Source organism: Primulina huaijiensis, chromosome 4, assembly GCF_012295235.1.
Source record: "Primulina huaijiensis isolate GDHJ02 chromosome 4, ASM1229523v2, whole genome shotgun sequence".
In the NCBI taxonomy this organism is placed as follows: Eukaryota; Viridiplantae; Streptophyta; class Magnoliopsida; order Lamiales; family Gesneriaceae; genus Primulina; species Primulina huaijiensis.
The window spans coordinates 21,204,396-21,223,614 of NC_133309.1; the positions used below are offsets into that span (position 1 = coordinate 21,204,396).

At 33.1% G+C, this 19,219-nt stretch overlaps 1 pseudogene; it reads right to left on the minus strand.

The window, feature by feature from the left end:
- Positions 1 to 858: 858 nt before the first annotated feature.
- On the minus strand, positions 859 to 1,569 carry LOC140974969 (glucan endo-1,3-beta-glucosidase, acidic-like; annotated as a pseudogene).
- Positions 1,570 to 19,219: the final 17,650 nt, after the last annotated feature.

Sequence of the window (19,219 nt, forward strand, 5' to 3'; positions counted from 1 at the left end):
TCTTTCATGGCGAGTGGCCTGTTCTTCGGCAAACATAGATTCTTAGTTCCTCTTCATGGCTTCATCTACTGTCTTGTTAATGAATTGGCCCAATTGTTCCAGGGTCAAGTTCCCCACATTTTCATCGGGACGAAGTTGTTCGGCCCTCGTCTCAGGACAAGGTTGTTCACGTCCTGTCTCCTCAAGAAGAGGCTGTTCGGGTCTCATCTGAGGATGCGACGACACTGAATTAGTTCTTCTGCTCCTTCTCAGGCCTATCATCTCTACGTCTCAACTCAAACTTCTCACAGATGGCGCCAAGTGATACTCACTGAAAATTTAGGGTTCCGTTCCAGCAGGTGATACTAGTCCGAGTGCAGACCTCTAATTTATTCTAAGCCTGAAATCACAAAGGAGATCGTTAGAAGGGGGCTGAGAGGGTGTCCCGGTGTAGCATCTCCGACGCTCAAGTCAGAGACCGTGTGTATAATGAGAGAGCAACTAAGGGTGCTGCTGAAAGTCAATATCATGAATGAATGAATTGGATACTCAAACCTGGTATTTATAGGAACGTACATGGACCAGGGGTCCAGATTCTGGATTTAGCCTAATCTTGATGGACCTAATCACGCGGAATCACTCTTTATTGAGCAACATGTGAGAAAAGAAAAAGAAAAGAAAGTTTAATGGAGTAAAATAATTCTAATTCTTTTACAAAATTTACTATTATACCATTATATTTATGCATGTACCCCTATATAAATTATATATGAAGACTAGAAATCTCAAAAATCTGGCTTAATTTTTTTTAAAAAAATACATAATATAACCAATTCAGCCAACTAATTACACAATATAACATAAATATATAATGTGATTTCAATTGAAATTAATATCATAAACTTTAAAAATGCCAAAATGCATTTCCCACTCTTCCCCACTCTTCCCATTCTCATCAAACAGATAAAAAAAGAACACCTCTACCCGAACTCCAGGCCTTTCAAGATCTTGCATTTTCGGTACTCGCCACCTCACCTCCCCCCGTCGGCCACCCTGTCTCCTTCACCACCACGGGGAAGCGTATACAAACTCATCGATTTTTGCATCAAACATGTTTGTATGAGCAAGGTTTTGGTCTATCTCCACCGTGGATGACCTAAACAAAGCATAGTCTAGTAATACATATTGTTCACTATTTACCTATCTAAAAAAAGGTACCTGCAAGAACCATATAAATTTATAAGATTAGGATTGAAAGTACAAGACGAAGGAAGGTATGAGTTCGACAGGATGTTCGAGGCGTGACACGACGAAATCTTGATTGTGTCATCTTATAAGCCTAGTGTTTGTAGCGCTTCGTATAAGTTGAGGATAGCGGGTGCTACGTATGGAGTGTAGAACGGGTCCTTTAGGTAAACCTCGTTGCCTACGGCTAAATATCAAACTTGACTAGGCAGGACTTGGGCGAAAATATTGGATAGGATCGACCTATTGGAGTACAGTCGACATCGTGCCATTGGTTAGTGTGGAGACGGGGTTGAACAGCCGGATTCTTGGAATTCTGTTGGATATGAGGAAGTCAACGACCATGGCCGTAACAGACTCCTACCGGTGCAGCATTTGCTAGGGAATGTAGGGATAACAAGATGTAAAGAAGTAGGATTTGATCAATAATTGACATTATTTGAGATGAAAATTTAATGAGATTTGTGAGAACTTTTCTGCATTGTTTGAATTTGCAGTCGACATATCGTGCCATTGGTTGTGGGGACCGTTTTAAGTTTGATTTTGGTGTAAATTTGTTCGGACAAGTGAATGTGTAGTGAATGAATTGTGATAATTTTTTAGTTTCACTTTTGTGCGCTAAAATTCAATTATATATACTAATTTTAAAAATTTTTAGTACACACTAAAAAGTTGGTTTGTGTGTACAATCACATTGTTAGGAGAGTGGGAGTGGCCGACATTTGTGGTCCACTCTCATAGATGTAATACCCCTTTATTTAATTCAACTAATGAGTAATTAATTTTTAAAATAAAAAAGTAACTGTTGTTTTTATTAAAAAAAATTAAAAAATTGTTTCAACTGCTACTTTAATTAAAAAAATCAAATATTCATCTATAAGTACTCAGACATTACACAAATTATTTCAAACATCAAAACACATCTCTTTAATCCAAGTACTTATGGTCTGGACAGAAGTCTTGAGTTTGAAACTGGGGAAGCACGTACTCCAAAACCAGATGTGAGGAGTTTTGTGAGTAGGGTCGCATGGGCGGTCATGATGGCTGCGATTGCAGAACCCAAAAAATATAGGCATGTGGGCTTTACATTATCCATATTTTTCATACCCACCAAATTATCCACATAATACATATCTACCAAATTATCCTTATAATCCATATCCACGAGAAAATTTTGATAATTTATGTAATTTACATACATCCCTGCTTTTTCGTTGCTTGTTATCAAAAAGTTCTCAGGAATATATATATTTACGAGAAGAGACGAGAAGAGACTACTCGGTCCGTACGTAGAATAAAAATAATATGTTTGACAAAAATTAATATTTTTCATGAGTTAGATGGGTCGAAAATCCATATCAACAAATTGACTCATATGATCTCATAAGAGTTGTTGTATCAAACTTTTGGTGGGGTCATAGATAAAATTGTATAGGAATACTCAAAATTTAATTGAAAATATAGTATCTTAGAAAATTATCATAATATAATTAATTTCTAATCTTGAATTTATTATGTAAAATATAAATTTTGATAACACACAAAATTTTTCTTTATTTTTTCTCTATATTCATATTTCTTGATGTTTTGTTATTTAATGATGTTATGATATGGAAGTCACATATTTTCATAATGATATGATATTGTCTATTTTGAGTCTAAGCTCTCATGGATTTGCTTTTGGACTTTACCCAAAATGTCTCTATACCCATAGAGATATCATTTCATCTTATATATTAAACATAATCTTCCTCCTCTTGATCTTCTAACGTGGGACTTTGGTTGCATTATAAAAAATCTTTCCCTCAAACGAATTCCACAATTATTAACATGGTCCGAGCCTCTCCTCAAGCTTTGTCAATCCTCCATTTGAGGTTAGTCCTCTTTATCGCGTTGGGGCACACGTCTTACATGAAATACCAGAAACATCACCCACCTCGAGAGCTTATCAAGGATTTTTACCGGGAACCCTAATCTCATTTGTTTAAGTTTCCAAGGATTCTATCCACATGGCTCAATCTAGATCATGACTCTGATATCACTTATTATTAAATGGAAGTCATACATTTCCACAATGATATGATATTGTCCACTTTGAGCCTAAACTTGTATGGATTTACTTTTGGACTTTACCAAAAAGGCCTCATACCAATAGAGATATAATTCCATCTTTATTAACTAATGATTTTCCTCTTGATCTTCTAATGTGAAATTTTGGTTACATTCCCAACAAATGGAAGACTTAAAATGTCGCGGTGGAGAAAAAATACACCACAAAAGAGGGAAACTCGATGAAAAACTTCAAAGAGAGCAATTACAAAAATTTATTGAAAATTCTAGGATCAGAAAAATGTAGCCTATCCATTTTAATCACAAGGTCCTCTACTATGATGCTATAACATGTTGTGCATAAGGAAATGAAACCATTGGTTATTAATGTTGGGTCGATATGAGGTGCAAATCTGAAAGGGTCAGTGCTTTAAGTTGTCGTGGGAAGATGTTGGGATCATATTAGAATTTAGTGGAGAAAAATAAATCTTTTTTTAAAAATTCTAGAAAATTTTATCCGTTCTAACAATTTTTAGGCTGTTAAGAAATGTTCTCGAACGTCTAGCTTTGTCGGACAACTGAAAAAGTAAATAAGTGCGAGAACGGTCTGGCTTGACTAATTATAATCTATAAAATGCAATTAGCAGTTAACAAGAAATGACTTGAAAATAATACACAAGAATGTAAAGTCTATAATGAAATGAGATGAATATTTTATGGATGTTTGGAGATAACAATCATACGTCATCTTTTGTGACAGCCTACTTCAGTTATGACTTATCAGTGCCTAAAATGAAACTCTTAATAATCACTTTGCAAGATATGAAAGTTTAATAATCATCGGTTAACCGAAAAATATTACAAAATAACCCAATGGTTAGCTTCACAGCTTGTTGGTATTGTAGCACAAATTTGTAATGCCCCAAATTCGACGACTATCCCAACTATATCAACATAGAACTTTCTAGCGTCATTATGTCCTCACTCACACGCTCTTTGAAAAAATTCTCAAGGGATTATTCATCCAAGAATTGCCCCAAATTAAGCACGTTTAATTTTTGAAATCTTATGTGATGAGCTCCCGAAAACAAGATACATCTTGATTATACAAGTAGTAACTATCAAATCTTTTAATTCATACTCAACTATACAGTCTCATACTTGCACAATCTTGGAATCTCATTCATTCTTGGACAAGGTATTACAATCACCATCTCCTTCAGAATGTAATGTCCTCGTCGTGGCTATCTCATCAATCCTCTAGTGCCGGGGATCTAGAGGTGGTCATACAGGTTCAAGAAGCGGATCCCGTGTGTGTAGAAATTTTTCCTGTATGTTCAATAGGTGGCTCCCACACCACGTAGCAGTTTGCCTCGTATAACACTTATTTCTCGATGTGCCTACCGGTGACTGTCTCACTTTGTAACGCCCAAATTCAACGACTGTCCCACTGTATTAACACGGATCTTTTCAGCGTGTTTATGCCCTCACTCACAAGTATCCTGAGAAACTTCTCAGGTGGTCAGTCATCTCATAATTGTCTTAAGTCAAGCGCGCTTAACTTTAGAGTTTTTTTAAGTGATGAGCTCACGAAAAGAAGATATACCTTGTTTATATGAGTAGTACCTATTTAATTTTCTCCACCGTATAGTTTCATACTTACACAGTCTTGGAATCTCATTCATTCTTGGACAAGGTATCACAAATTGATAATTGAATATCTGATATATTCTGATAGATATGTGCTATGTGAGCAACTTGAAATATAAAAGCTTAAGATGCTTGTGGATCTTAGAAGTATCAGGCTTAAGAAAATAATCAAAAAGTTCAGTTTTTTCTTCTCTTTGAACTCTGTATATACATAGAAGAAAAACTCCAATGGTCAATTGATGTCATTTAATGTCATCATACACTGTAATAATGTCATTTAATGTCCATTTGCCTTTCCCGTGTTTAGCTCCAGTAGCCTATGGAAAGTTGATTGACTTGGGTTGTATCATTCGGAGTTGATGGAATATTGTGTCATCGTACTTTATCAGAAACGACTTGACTTGTAGTATCTTTTTTGAATTTACTATATTTGGCCATTTGTAGTGCAGTTGGAGTTAAACAGTTTGAACACGTGTCCTACATATAGTACTTTGATCCGGTCAAATTGACAAATGATATCTTGGGGCTAGAGTTCAGAGATAATGCGGCTGCGTTTCTAGCGTGAACAACTTGAAATGATCCAGCGGTCCGAAAACCTAAAATTACAACTAAAAGAATGGTTGGATCATGAAACAACTCGATATTATTTGTTAATAACCAAAACTTAAGATGCTAAGGGTGCGTTTCGTTTAACAGATAAGAAGGCTCATAATCATTTTTTTATCACTTGTACTTCTCACTAACTGACTGGCCCAATTTAATCTTTGAGCTTGTGATAAATAGGTAAGTTGGCAGGAGAAGAAATCCCTAGCCACCCACGTGATGTGTATCCAATTCTAAACAATATTAAGGATGAAGAAATTTTCTTTACACATATACCATTTTTCCAATAAAACTCTACAACAGTGAAAAGCGACAATATTTTGTTTTCTATTGTTCAGTCTTCCTGATGAGACCAAAAATTCTTTGATGTGTTGGCTTCTCAACACTGTTTGATTTGTTAATTGCTCGTGATAGCCTTTTGGTAACTAGTCTTCTACCATGCCATGCTATTCTTAAGAAATATTTTGCCATGTTATTCCTAAGAAATATTTTGGAATATATTATAGTGTGATTGACAATATGTAAGTTATCAAGTTTCATTTACAAGAATCAGGTTACATATTTTAGTCTGATTGACATTAAAAACTCAAGAATCAGGTTACATATTTTGTTCTAATATAAAAATTGTAGTTCAACTTTGGTAATTCTATAGGTAGACACAAAAAAAATTTAAATAAAATTACTAGATTTTTGCTTCATTTGATTCGATTTAAATTTTCTATGATTTATTCTATACTTTTGTGTGTTTATTGAATTAACTTGAATAAACATGTTAATTTCATAATCTTTTACTTTAACTATATGCTTCTTGTTAACATAATATATTAATGAAAATTAGGTAGAATGCTATAAGGACATTATTAATTATATTTCACAATATTATTATTATTATACATTAAAATATGTATTCAATCAGCTGAGATATGAGAAAGCTCATTTGCATGATTATAAATTTGTGGGTCACTTGAAATAAAACCCATTTGTATGATATTAATTTTGTAATTTTTTATTCCAGGTTATTTTGGGTATTTGAACAAATTTACAAATACAATATTTCTTTATCAACTACACCAAGCATATTACATATTATATTATTATTTCACAGTCATGCAAACCAAACATATTATAAATTATCACAATATTTATTTATCATCTATTTATCACTTATATTAGACATGTTTTAATTATCCTATCTACGTATCAAACGCTCCCTAAAAGTACTCTAACAATTTCTTCCTTTTTAGTGATGACAAAATCAAGTTGTAAGTTTATACAAAAAGTTACATGAAAACAGTTTAAACAAGATAGAATTGAAAGGAATGAATTCCTAAATACTTTTCAAACTTTCTGTATGAACGAAAGAAAATATTATATATACAACAATTTGCAGAGTGGATCTCATGTGAGACCGTCTCACGGATCTTAATCTGTGAGACGGGTCAAACCTACCCATATTCATAATAAAAATTAATATTTTTAGCATAAAAAATAATATTTTTTCAATATACCGACAAAATTTTCGGTGTCGATACGGTATCCGGTATGAACTTTTTTCATATCGAAAATTCGAATTTCCGGTATCGATATGAAAAAATTTCATACTGATATTTACGGTACGATATACGGTATCGTAGTTCGATACGATATACCTTACCCACACCTACATATATCCGACCCCTATTGCCCCATTATCGTTATTATTTTATAATAAAAAAATAGACTAATAATATTAATTTAATAATAATATACCGAAACAAAAGGAAAAGCAAAAGCACATCGAGGGCCGCAGATATCACGCAACCAATCATTACCTTTTTCCTTTTTGTCAATTTAATAAGCTTTAATTCATTCACTTTTTGATTTTGAGTGAAATAATATCTATACTATTTTAACATAGTAAGACGGAATGCTATAATGATCTCTTTTTTAAAAAAAATTTATATTATTATTGTTGTGAAAAAGTAAAAATTTACGGTAAAAAGTAAAAATCTCAAACAATCAAAATTATCACACTACACACTTTATAATATTTTTCTCACAACTCAACTGTCTCAAATCTTTACAAATGAAGACCTATTTATAGGATTTCTTTACAAATAATCCAAAAATAAATTTCATCATTACATACATCATCACACACTAATTTTCAATATTCAACACCTAATTTTACCTAATTTTCAACATTCAACATTATAATTTTCAACACAAATATTTTTCACATTTTCAACACTCCCCCTTGTGATGATGATCATAATGATTGTCTTCATTACGTGTTTTTATACTGCCTCGTTAAAAACCTTACTAGGAAAAACCCATTGGGATAAAAACCATAGTAAGGGAAAAAGAGTGCAGTCACGTAAACTCCCCCTCATGTTGACACGAACAATTCTTCACAGATTTCGTAGATTGCGCATCCCAATATTATATATATGCTTTCTGAATATTGTCGTAGGAAGTGCCTTTGTGAAGAGATCTGATGAGTTTTCACTTGATTGAATGTGACGAACATCAATACATTTATTCTTCTCAAGCTCCTTGGTGAATGCGAAGAACTTAGGAGGAATATGTTTAGTTCTGTCGCTTTTTATGTATCCTTCTTTCATTTGAGCAACACATGCAGCATTATCTTCATATAGTATCACAGGCTTCTCGTCGAATGATAATCCGCATGAGATTTGGATATGTTGGGTCATTGATTTTAACCACACACATTCACGGCTTGCTTCATGTAGTGCAATAATCTCGGCATGATTTGATGAAGTTGTTACGAGCGTTTGTTTCTGTGAACGCCAAGAAATTGCAGTGCCTCCACGAGTAAATACATATCCAGTTTGGGAACGTGCCTTGTGTGGATCAGATAAGTATCCAGCATCAGCATAACCAATTATACTTGGATTAGCATCTTTTGAATACAAAAGTCCCGAGTCTATCGTTCCTCGTAGATAACGTAATATATGTTTAATTCCGTTCCAGTGTCTCTTTGTTGGATATGTGCTAAATCTTGCCAATAAATTTACGGCAAAAGATATATCAGGCCTTGTACAATTTGTAAGATACATAAGGGCACCGATAGCACTTAAATACGGTACTTCTGGACCAAGAATATCTTCATCATATTCACATGGACGAAATGGATCATTTTCTATGTTTAATGATCTAACAACCATTGGAGTACTTAAAGGATTTGATTTATCCATATTAAAACGCTTAAGGATCTTTTCTGTATAATTTTTCTGGTGAACAAATATTCCACATTCTTTTTGTTCAATTTGTAAACCCAGACAATACTTGGTTTTCAAGATCCTTCACTTCAAATTCTTCCTTCACGTATGACACAACTTAATGAATTTCATTATTCGTTCCAATGATGTTTAAAACATCAACATATACAGCAATAATTACGCATCCGGATGTTGTTTTCTTAATGAAAACACAAGGGCATATTGAATTATTTACATATCTCTTTTTCATCAAATGATCACTTAGCCGATTATACCACATTCGACCGGATTGCTTTAACTCATATAATGATCTTTGTAATTTCACAGAATAACATTCTCTGGGTTTTGAACTTTGTGCTTCAGGCATCTTAAATCCTTCAGGGATTTTCATATATATATATTACTATCAAGTGATCAATATAAGTAAGCTGTAACAACATCCATAAGACGCATTTCTAAATTTTCAGATATTGCCAAGCTAATCAAATACCGAAACGTAATTGCATCCATCACGGGAGAATATGTTTCTTCATAATCAATTCCATGCCTTTGAGAAAAACCTTGTGCAACAAGTCGAGCTTTATATCTTACTATTTCATTTTTCTCATTTCTCTTTCGAATAAAAACCCATTTGTATCCAACAGGTTTTACACCTTCAGGTGTAAGGACTATAGGTCCAATAACATTACGTTTATTTAGCGAATCCAATTCAACCTGGATGGCATCTTTCCATTTTATCCAATCCTGCAGATTTTTACATTCACCAAAAGATTTTGGTTCACGATCTTCATTATCATTTATGATGTCGATTGCCACATTATAAGAAAATATATCATCAATTTCTTCTATATCTTTTCGGTTCCATATTTTTCCAGTATTAATATAATTAATAGAGATTTCATGATTCTCGTCAGTTTGTGGTTCTGACAGAACATTTTCATCATCATGTGTTTCTTCAGGTACAGCATTCTCTATTTTGTGATTATTCTGTTTCTCTATTAATTTTCTTTTTCAAGGATTTTTATCCTTGGAACCGATTGGCCTTCCACGTTTCAGGCGTTTTACGACATCATGACTTTTTTCAATTTGTTTCTTTGGAATTTCAATTCGAGCAGGAGCATTTACAGCATGTATATATATGATTTAGTTACCCCTTTTGTATCTGTAAATGCATCTGGTATTTGATTTGCTATTCTTTGCAAGTGCACAAGTTGCTGTACATCTTTTTCACATTGTTGTGTTCTTGGATCCAGATATAACAATGATGATACATACCATGTAATTTTTTTTTCGGTATGTTTCTTGTCTCCCCCTAATATTGGGAAGATTTCTTCATTAAAATGACAATCAGCAAAACGTGCTGTGAACACGTCGCCTGTCTGAGGTTCAAGATATCGAATGATTGATGGACTATCATAACCGATATAAATACCAATATTTCTTTGAGGTCCCATTTTCTTTTGTTGAGGTGGTGCAATAGTCACATACACCATACATCCAAAAATTCTCAGATGAGAAATGTCTGGTTCTTTACCAAATGCAAGCTGCAATGGGGAGTATTTATGATATGCACTTGGTCTGATGCGAATTAATGAAGCAGCATGTAAAATTGCATGTCCCCATATAGAAATAGGGAGCTTTGTTTTCATAATCATTGGTCTAGCAATCATTTGCAGACGTTTAATCAATGATTCAGCCAATCCATTTTGAGTATGTACATGAGCAACAGGATGCTCAACAATGATTCCCATAGACATACAATAATCATTGAAAGTCTGGGAAGTAAATTCACCAGCATTATCAAGTCTAATTTTCTTGATTGTATAATCGGGAAATTGATTCCTCAATTTTATTATTTGAGCAAGTAATCTTGCAAATGCAACATTTCGAGTTGACAATAAACATACATGTGACCATCTGCTGGAGGCATCAATCAATACCATAAAGTATCTGAATGGTCCACATGGTGGATGGATTGGTCCACAAATATCACCCTGAATACGTTCAAGAAACATTGGTGATTCAGTTTGGATTTTGGCTGGTGATGGTCTTATAATAAGTTTTCCAAGAGAACATGCTTTACATTGAAACTTATTATTCTGAAAGATCTTCTGGTCTTTCAATGGATGACCATGTGTATTTTCTATAATTCTTCGCATCATTGTTGAACCAGGATGTCCTAATCGATCATGCCAATTGGTTAATATTGAAGAATTATCAATTACCATGTTTGATTCAATGGGACGTATATGTGTATAATGCAATCCAGTAGGGAGCATTGGTAGTTTTTCAATCACATATTTCTTTCCTGATTTATATGTGGTAAGACACATATATTTCTCATTCCCTTCATTCATTGTTTGAGTATCATACCCATGGGAATATATATCATTAAAACTCAACAAATTTCTTTTCGATTGTGGTGAATATAAAGCATCATTGATAAAAAATTTTGTACCATTAGGTAACAAAAATTGTGCTTTACCACATCCTTTAATCAAGTCTACAGGACCTGATATTGTATTCACCATTGTTTTTGTTGGTTTTAGTTCCAAGAAATATCTTTTATCTCGGAGGATAGTGTGCGTTGTATCACTATCAGGTATGCAAACTTCAGCTTGGTTCGTAGCATTTTCCATCATACGAGTACATGAAAAAATAAAATTTTTACATATTTATTCCACCAGCAAATTGATCATTATCTGAGAAATCAATCAGAAAATCTCCAGCATCAAAATGAGTTGAACCACTTAAAGGTTCACTGTGTTCAGTAAAGTTGGTCTCCTTTTCTTTCCCCTTTATTGATTCTTTATAAAGTTTACAAAGGTGCGCAGGGGCTCGACAAATACGGGACCAATGTCCTGGTGTACCACATCTGAAACAAGAACTTTCAAATCTTTTTGAGTGATTCTCATTAACACTCATATTCTCTTGATGCTTTTTCAGAGGGTGGTTTGAGACGCTCTTTTGAGATGAGTTATAGAAATAACTATCTCGATTATTTTCAAAACCACGGTCGCGTCCACGACCACGACCACTTCCACGACCACGTCCACGACCACGACCTTGATTTTGTCCTCGACCAAAATCTTGTCTATAACTTTGATTTTGATTTCCAGGTTTAAATTCATTTTTGCTTACAGCATTTACTTCTGGAAATGCTGTTGATCCAGGTGGTCGGGACTGATGATTTCTCATTAATAGCTCGTTGTTATTTTCCGCCACAAGAAGACAGGCGATGAGCTCAGAATATCTCGCAAATCCACGCACTCTATATTGTTGCTGTAAAGTTATATTTGATGCGTGAAACGTGAAAAATGTTTTTTCAAGCATTTCCGATTCTGTGACTTCATGTCCACAAAATTTTAATTGCGAGATTATTCGATACATCGCCGAATTGTAATCACTTACTTTCTTAAAATCTTGGAATCTCAACATATTCCATTCATCACGGGCGGTCGGAAGTATAACTTCCCTTATATGTTCAAATCTTTCTTTTAATCCTTTCCACAGAGCCATGAGATCTTTTTCGATGAGGTATTCGCATTTCAAACCTTCATCAAGATGTCGGCGCAAAAATATTATAGCTTTTGCTTTTTCTTGTGATGAGATATACCATTTTTTTTAATAGTCTCGCTTAGACCTAATGACTCAAGATGCATTTCTACATCGAGAGTCCATGGCATATAATTTTTTCCAGTAATGTCGAGTGCAAAAAATTCGAGATTTGTCAAGTTTGACATGGTGGTACTAAAAAAATTACGATCCATTTTATTAGTTAATGAATATTACAATACAAAGTAATGGATAAACAACAAATACAAGCATTCGTAAAAATAAAAAAAACACATGAGGAGGATATTCTCCGATAAGTACAAGATTCGTGAGTATTATAACCAAAATAATTAAAAATAACTTTGTGAAAGCCATCTTCTTTTTTCTTCAAAATTTTGATGAAAAAGAATTTTAGAGAAGAAGAGAAAGTTGGAGTGATTGAATATGTTTGTGAGATCATATTTATAGAGCAAAAACTAGCCGTTTTGTTACCGTTTATGACCGTTGGTGTACAAGAAAATAAATGTATGTACTTGTATAATTTTATGGTAATAATATGGTGTATATAATATTAGTAATGTTTTAAATAATTATTGTTTAAAAACCTTATAGGCTTTTATGCTTGTCGTATTCCTTACCGGGAGTGTGGGATGTCGTCTTAACATGNAAATCTCAAACTCTCAAAATCATCACACTACACACTTTATAATATTTTTCTCTCAACTCAATTGTCTCAAATCTTTACAAATGAAGACCTATTTATAGGATTTCTTTACAAATAATCCAAAAATAAATTTCATCATTACATACATCATCACACACTAATTTTCAATATTCAACACCTAATTTTCAACATTCAACATTATAATTTTCAACACAAATATTTTTCACATTTTCAACAATTATATCATTTTTAATGAGAAATTTTATGTTTATAGTGTACGTGATATATACAGTTATATATTATTTTTGAAATTATAAAATTATCTTAAATATATTTTGATTGAAAAAATTTTGTTATTTGAAATGTAATATGTAAATGTATCATTGATTATTGAAAGGGTTATTGTTCATAAACGTATAGGAAATAATTGTGAACTAGGCATGCTTAACGGGCCGGTTCGACCCGAAACCGACCCGGAACCGGCCCGTTAAGCCCAGAACCGGAACCGATATGGTAGAACCGGACCCAAAACCGTGTACAATCCGTTGGTTTGTGGGTTGAACTGGTTCAGTCTTTTCTGAACCGGTTCTGGGTCCGGTTCCAAATCGGTTCCGGTCCGTATCCGGAACCGGACCCGAAACCCATAATTCGATTTTTTTAAAAAAAATAATAAAAAAATGGCCTTTGCAGCCGTTGGCCCAAAGTCCTCAACGGCTGCTGCACATTTCTTTCACATTTCAGTAGCCGTTCAACGGCTACTGAAATGTGCTTTTTTTTAAAAAAAAATTTGGCCCCCAAAATTGTAAATATTATGTTTTTTTTAACCCTCAAAATCATCTATAAATACAAGTCATTTTTTATATTCCACATATCAATTTTCTCTCAATTTCTCATTTCTATACATTCAATATTTCGCAATTTACTCATATAAATATTTTGAATTTCAATGGCATCATCTTCAATCCGTCGTGGTGATGGTGGCGAATACACTGCTGACTTTGGTGAACATTTTGGCTACGTCCCCGAACCGGAACCGGACCCGGTTTATTAGAAGCCGAACCGGTCTTGGTTTGGATTGGTTCCAAGTATTTCAACTTGGAACAGGAACCGGTTTGGAACCGGTTCCTAACCGGTTCGGACCGGTTCCGAACTCACCGGACCCATAACCGATAGGAACCGGTCCGAAACCGGACCGGTGGAACCGATAAGCATGCCTGTTGTGAACTAGTATATCAAAATTTGATGTTATGGTCGGTGTTGTCAACACCACAACACAACACTGCAGCGAAAATTAAAATTTAACACACACGTAAACTTTAATAAATGAACATCAGTTATTTAAATCATGCACAAGTACAAATACTTGTGCGATGCCTCATGACAAGAAAATTCACTAGAAAATTATGTAAATCGTTTTAACATGCCAATACTAGTGAGAATAACAAACCAAAATTTCTTAACACTAAAAGGAATTAAATTGCATTAAAATAAACCAAATTAAACTAGACGCATAAAATCTAAACGTATTGCTCTCAACCAAACACAAACACTCTTTGATCAACACTCTGCGTCAGTGTTGTTCTTCGAGTGTTGTCGGCACTAGGCAGCAACACGGTCACGCCGTGAGTCAATCACACAGACTCTTCAAGCGGATCTTTAGTACTAAATTTGATCAGGTTCAGCAAATCTCCAAAAGCCGTAAGAAATTCTTCTTTCATAGTCAACCTCTTTCAATATTCGATCTCCATATATATAATCCTTCTTGACCTAGATCTCCCTATATACTTCATATCTATAAACAAGGAAACAAGAGTTTAATAAAATCAAACTCTATTCACGGTTGATATATAAATCTTATGGATATATTCTCATACTATATTGAATAATTCTAAAAAATAAGATTATCTAGATTTAGGGAAACAAAATATTAGATTGGTATTGAAATGCAAAATAAAATATTAATTAATTTGAAATACAAGATTCCTTTCAATTATATATGTAATATAATTTTTTTTATATCCCAATAAAATTAATTTGGATAAATTAACGACGGATTTTTCAAAAATTGTCACTAATCAGCTAAATACACTCTCATTTTCCTTCGTTTTTTAAAGATTTTTGCATTTTTTTCTGGTATAGATGAGTACTTGTCTTTTTCTCCCAAATTTCATGCTTTTTAATTACTATAATTTGTGTTTTTGTTTAACTTTGCAGATCTGGTTCTCGGCTTCAATTTTATAAGTCCACGCTTCAAACATGTTTTTCATATAATATATATATATATATATGTCAGTATGTGTCATGGAAATATACAGATAGATTTATGTATTAGATGTATATCAGTAGTATAAAACTTTAATATTTGTGTTAGATGTATATATGTAGTATAAAACTTCCATGCCATATATATATTTTATTGTTTTGATGCATGTAAAAATACTTTATGCTAATATTATTTAATTTATGTATTATTTAATTGAATGTTAGATCTAATTAGTATATATAGATATATGCATGTGTTACATTGTATTTCTTTTTGTATGTTAATTTGATAATAATTATATAAATTTACATTTACTATATATGTAGCAAGATATATATAATTATGTATATCATTTCATATACTATTTTTACAATACTATTATCAATAATTATTCATGTAATTAATGTATATTATTTTTTATAATTTTTTAAAAATAAATTATATTAACATTTTAAAAATAATTTATATTTATAGTTCGATCAAAATTAAGTAATACATATACTAAATTTGAATGCTGTTTATATTTATTCATAAATATTTATCATGTTAATTTTTAATTTAAAAAAAGTTTTAGTTATATCTTTAAGTATTTTATTTACTTCAATATTATTTTAAATTAATATCGATCTTATGTGTATATTAAAGACAGTTTATTTTGCAGGTAATTAATAAATGTTATAATTTTTTTAAAGATAAACATCAAATTTTAAGTCAAAATCACCAACTCAATTTTTAATTTATTGTAGGTTAAAATGAATAACAACGATAAAAGTTGGATGTATCATAGGTTGGAAAATGAGTTATTAACCAATGAGTATTGTACTAAAGTAGAGTCATTTGTTGTGTTTGCCTTCAATCATCTAGATTGCTTATTACAAGGAAAACTATGTTGACCGTGCAACCGCAAAAAGGGTCAGAAAAAAACTTATACAATTAAAATACACTTAGGACGATATGAATTTATACCTGGTTATTATCGTTGGTATTAATTATCATGGGGAGGAGTACGTTCTTCCATCATATCAAAATATTAATCTTGATGTTCCATATTCTTCGTACCATGTTTTGAACGTAGTTATGGTACCAAAAATGATTGCACCTAATGATTTTGTTGTGCTCGATAATAATTTTCAAGAAAATTTTAATTTTGAAGAAAAATTTGGAAATTAAAATTACAACTTCGATGAAGAACTCTCACCATCAAACCATGTTGATGAAGCTCCAAAAAGTGCTAACAGCTACGTAAAATCATCGTATGAGATGATCAAATTAGCCGAGAAGGAGATCTGGGGTGGGAATCTACATAATCTCTCTTTGTTGTTCGTTTTGGCGAAGTTATTAAAGATGAAGCATGAGCATAATATGTTAAAAGGAATTTTAATGACATGCGTTAATTAATGTCAGAGTTATGTCATGCTCATAACAACGTTCTTGAGAATTTTTATGCTACGAAGAAACTTATTAAAGACTTCGGACTTCCCGTCGATAAGATTGATGCTTGTAACAATAACTGCATGATCTATTGGGTTGTAGACAATGTTTGAATGAGTGTAAGATATGTGAACATCCGAGGTATAAACCTAGTTGGCGTATATCTCAGAATGCAAATAAGCAAATTCCATATAAGAAGATGTATTACTTTCCAATCACCCCTCATCAACAAATGTTATAAGCTTGAACTGCTACAACCACACATATGTGGTGGCACCATGACCACCATTATGATGATGAAACAATGATACACCCATCCAATTCACCAGCATGGTGTCATTTTGACGCCATACACCTATATTTTGCATAAGAGATTTAAAATGTGAAATTAGGATTATCATCTGATGGATTCCAAAACCAGTATAAACTAAAACCAATTTATTTCATAATTAACTCAAAATAATATTGTCTTAGAGTGATAAATTCCCAAAACAAAATAAAATGTGTGGAAGCATTGTACAATTTGAATCAAAACTTAGAAAGAACATAAGCGAGTAATCTTCATGTCTTGAAACTTCATCACCAACCCCAAAACTTGTTTTATTCATTCTCGTCTACTTGATCTTCGTTTTTATCTAGAGAGGATAAAGTAAGAGGTAAATGTTTGGAGAAACACTCAGCAAGTAGGGGCCGATCGAATACAACAATACATATATAAATAAACTAAGGTTTTACAAAAGATAAAATATACATATAAACATAATTCTGGAAATGACATGTCGCAGGACATGTCATATGGGTCAAGACATGACATGGTCAAAATATGAAACAAAGCATTAAAATATGCCATAAAAAAATGTGAGAACATATAAAGCACTGAAATTTCATTTCATCATTCATGAATCTGTCAACTATATATAACTCCTCCAAGGGACGAGGCCATTAAATCAATTTTATACCCACCGAAAGAGGCCATAAGTACATTTTTATACCTACCGCACTGGGCCATAAATATCTGATATGTTACTCCTCTAAGGGGCGAGGCCATTGAATTGGTTTTATACCCACCACACGGGGCCATATCTTATCATGTTTTCTTTCCAATTCAAAATCAAATCATAATAGTGCTTCAAAATTCAGATATGTGAAAAGAACTTAACAAAATAATATGAAACGAAATGGATAACAAAACTCTGAACAAAACTTAATAAGACATGATGGAATGAGATAATTTCATAACAACGGGGAATAGCATGAATAAATAACAAACGATCATGATATGAGAATGATCAAATATCAAACGAATCATAACATTCTTGATCGCTTTAAAACATAGATATATTTAAAACATAAAGTCCACTTACCGAACAAAATAAGTGTGCAAAACTTTATCGAATATACATGTATATAGGCCCACTTACAAAGAACAAGTGTGTCAAACTTTATATATACAAAACCTCACTTACGAATAAATATATATGGAAAAAGCCCACTTACTCTTGGTTTAAATGTAAGATTCGAACTTAACAGATACTTGGGAAAAACTTGGGTCGAACACAAGAAGAACTTCGGGTGAACTTTGGTAGCACCTTGGTAATGATTTGGGTAGCACTTGGACAAAACTATAATTGCCGAATCCTCTTCGCTTGAAGTGGACGAGACTTATGAGTTACTTGATGATATAGTTAAAATACACTTAGGACGATATGGCTTTGTACTTGATTATTACTGTTGGTATATTCATGGGGAGAAATATGTTCGTCTGTCATATCCAAATAATAATCTTGAAGCCTCTTCTTCTTCGTACTGTGTTTCGAACGTTCTTAGGGAACCACAAATGATTACGCCTTCTGATTTTTCTGGTGTTGATAATAATTTCCAAGAAAATTTATGTTCGAGGAAAATTTGGAAAGTGAAAATGAGAACTTCGATGAGGAAAACCAACAATCAAACCAGTGGACGAGGCTTCAGAAAATCCAAATAACTACATAAAATCATTGTATGAGGTGATCAAATCAGCCGATAAGGAGATGTGGGATGGAAATCCACATGGTCACTCTTTGTTGTCTGTTTTGGCGAGATTATTAAAGATGAAGCATGAGCATAATATATCCGAAAGGAATTACAATGACATTAATGTCTTAGTTATGTCCTGCAGATAACAACGTTCCTGATAGTTTTTATGCTACAAAGAAACTTATTAAAGAACTTGGACTCCCAGTCGAGAAGATTGATACTTGTAACAATAATTATATGATTTATTGGGGTGCAGACAATGCTTTGAATGAGTGTAAGATATGTGAACATCCGCCATAGAAACCTAGTAGGCCTAGATCTCAAAATGCAAAGAAGCAAATTCCATACAAGAAGATGTATTACTTACCAATCACTCCTCGGCTACAAAGGTTATATGCTTCATCTACTACAGCCACTCATATGCAGTGGCACCACGATCACTATTTTGATGGCGAAAAAATGACCTACACATCCGATTCACCAGCGTGGCGTCGTTTTGACGCCATACACCCATCTTTTGCATCAGAAATTCGAAATGTCAGA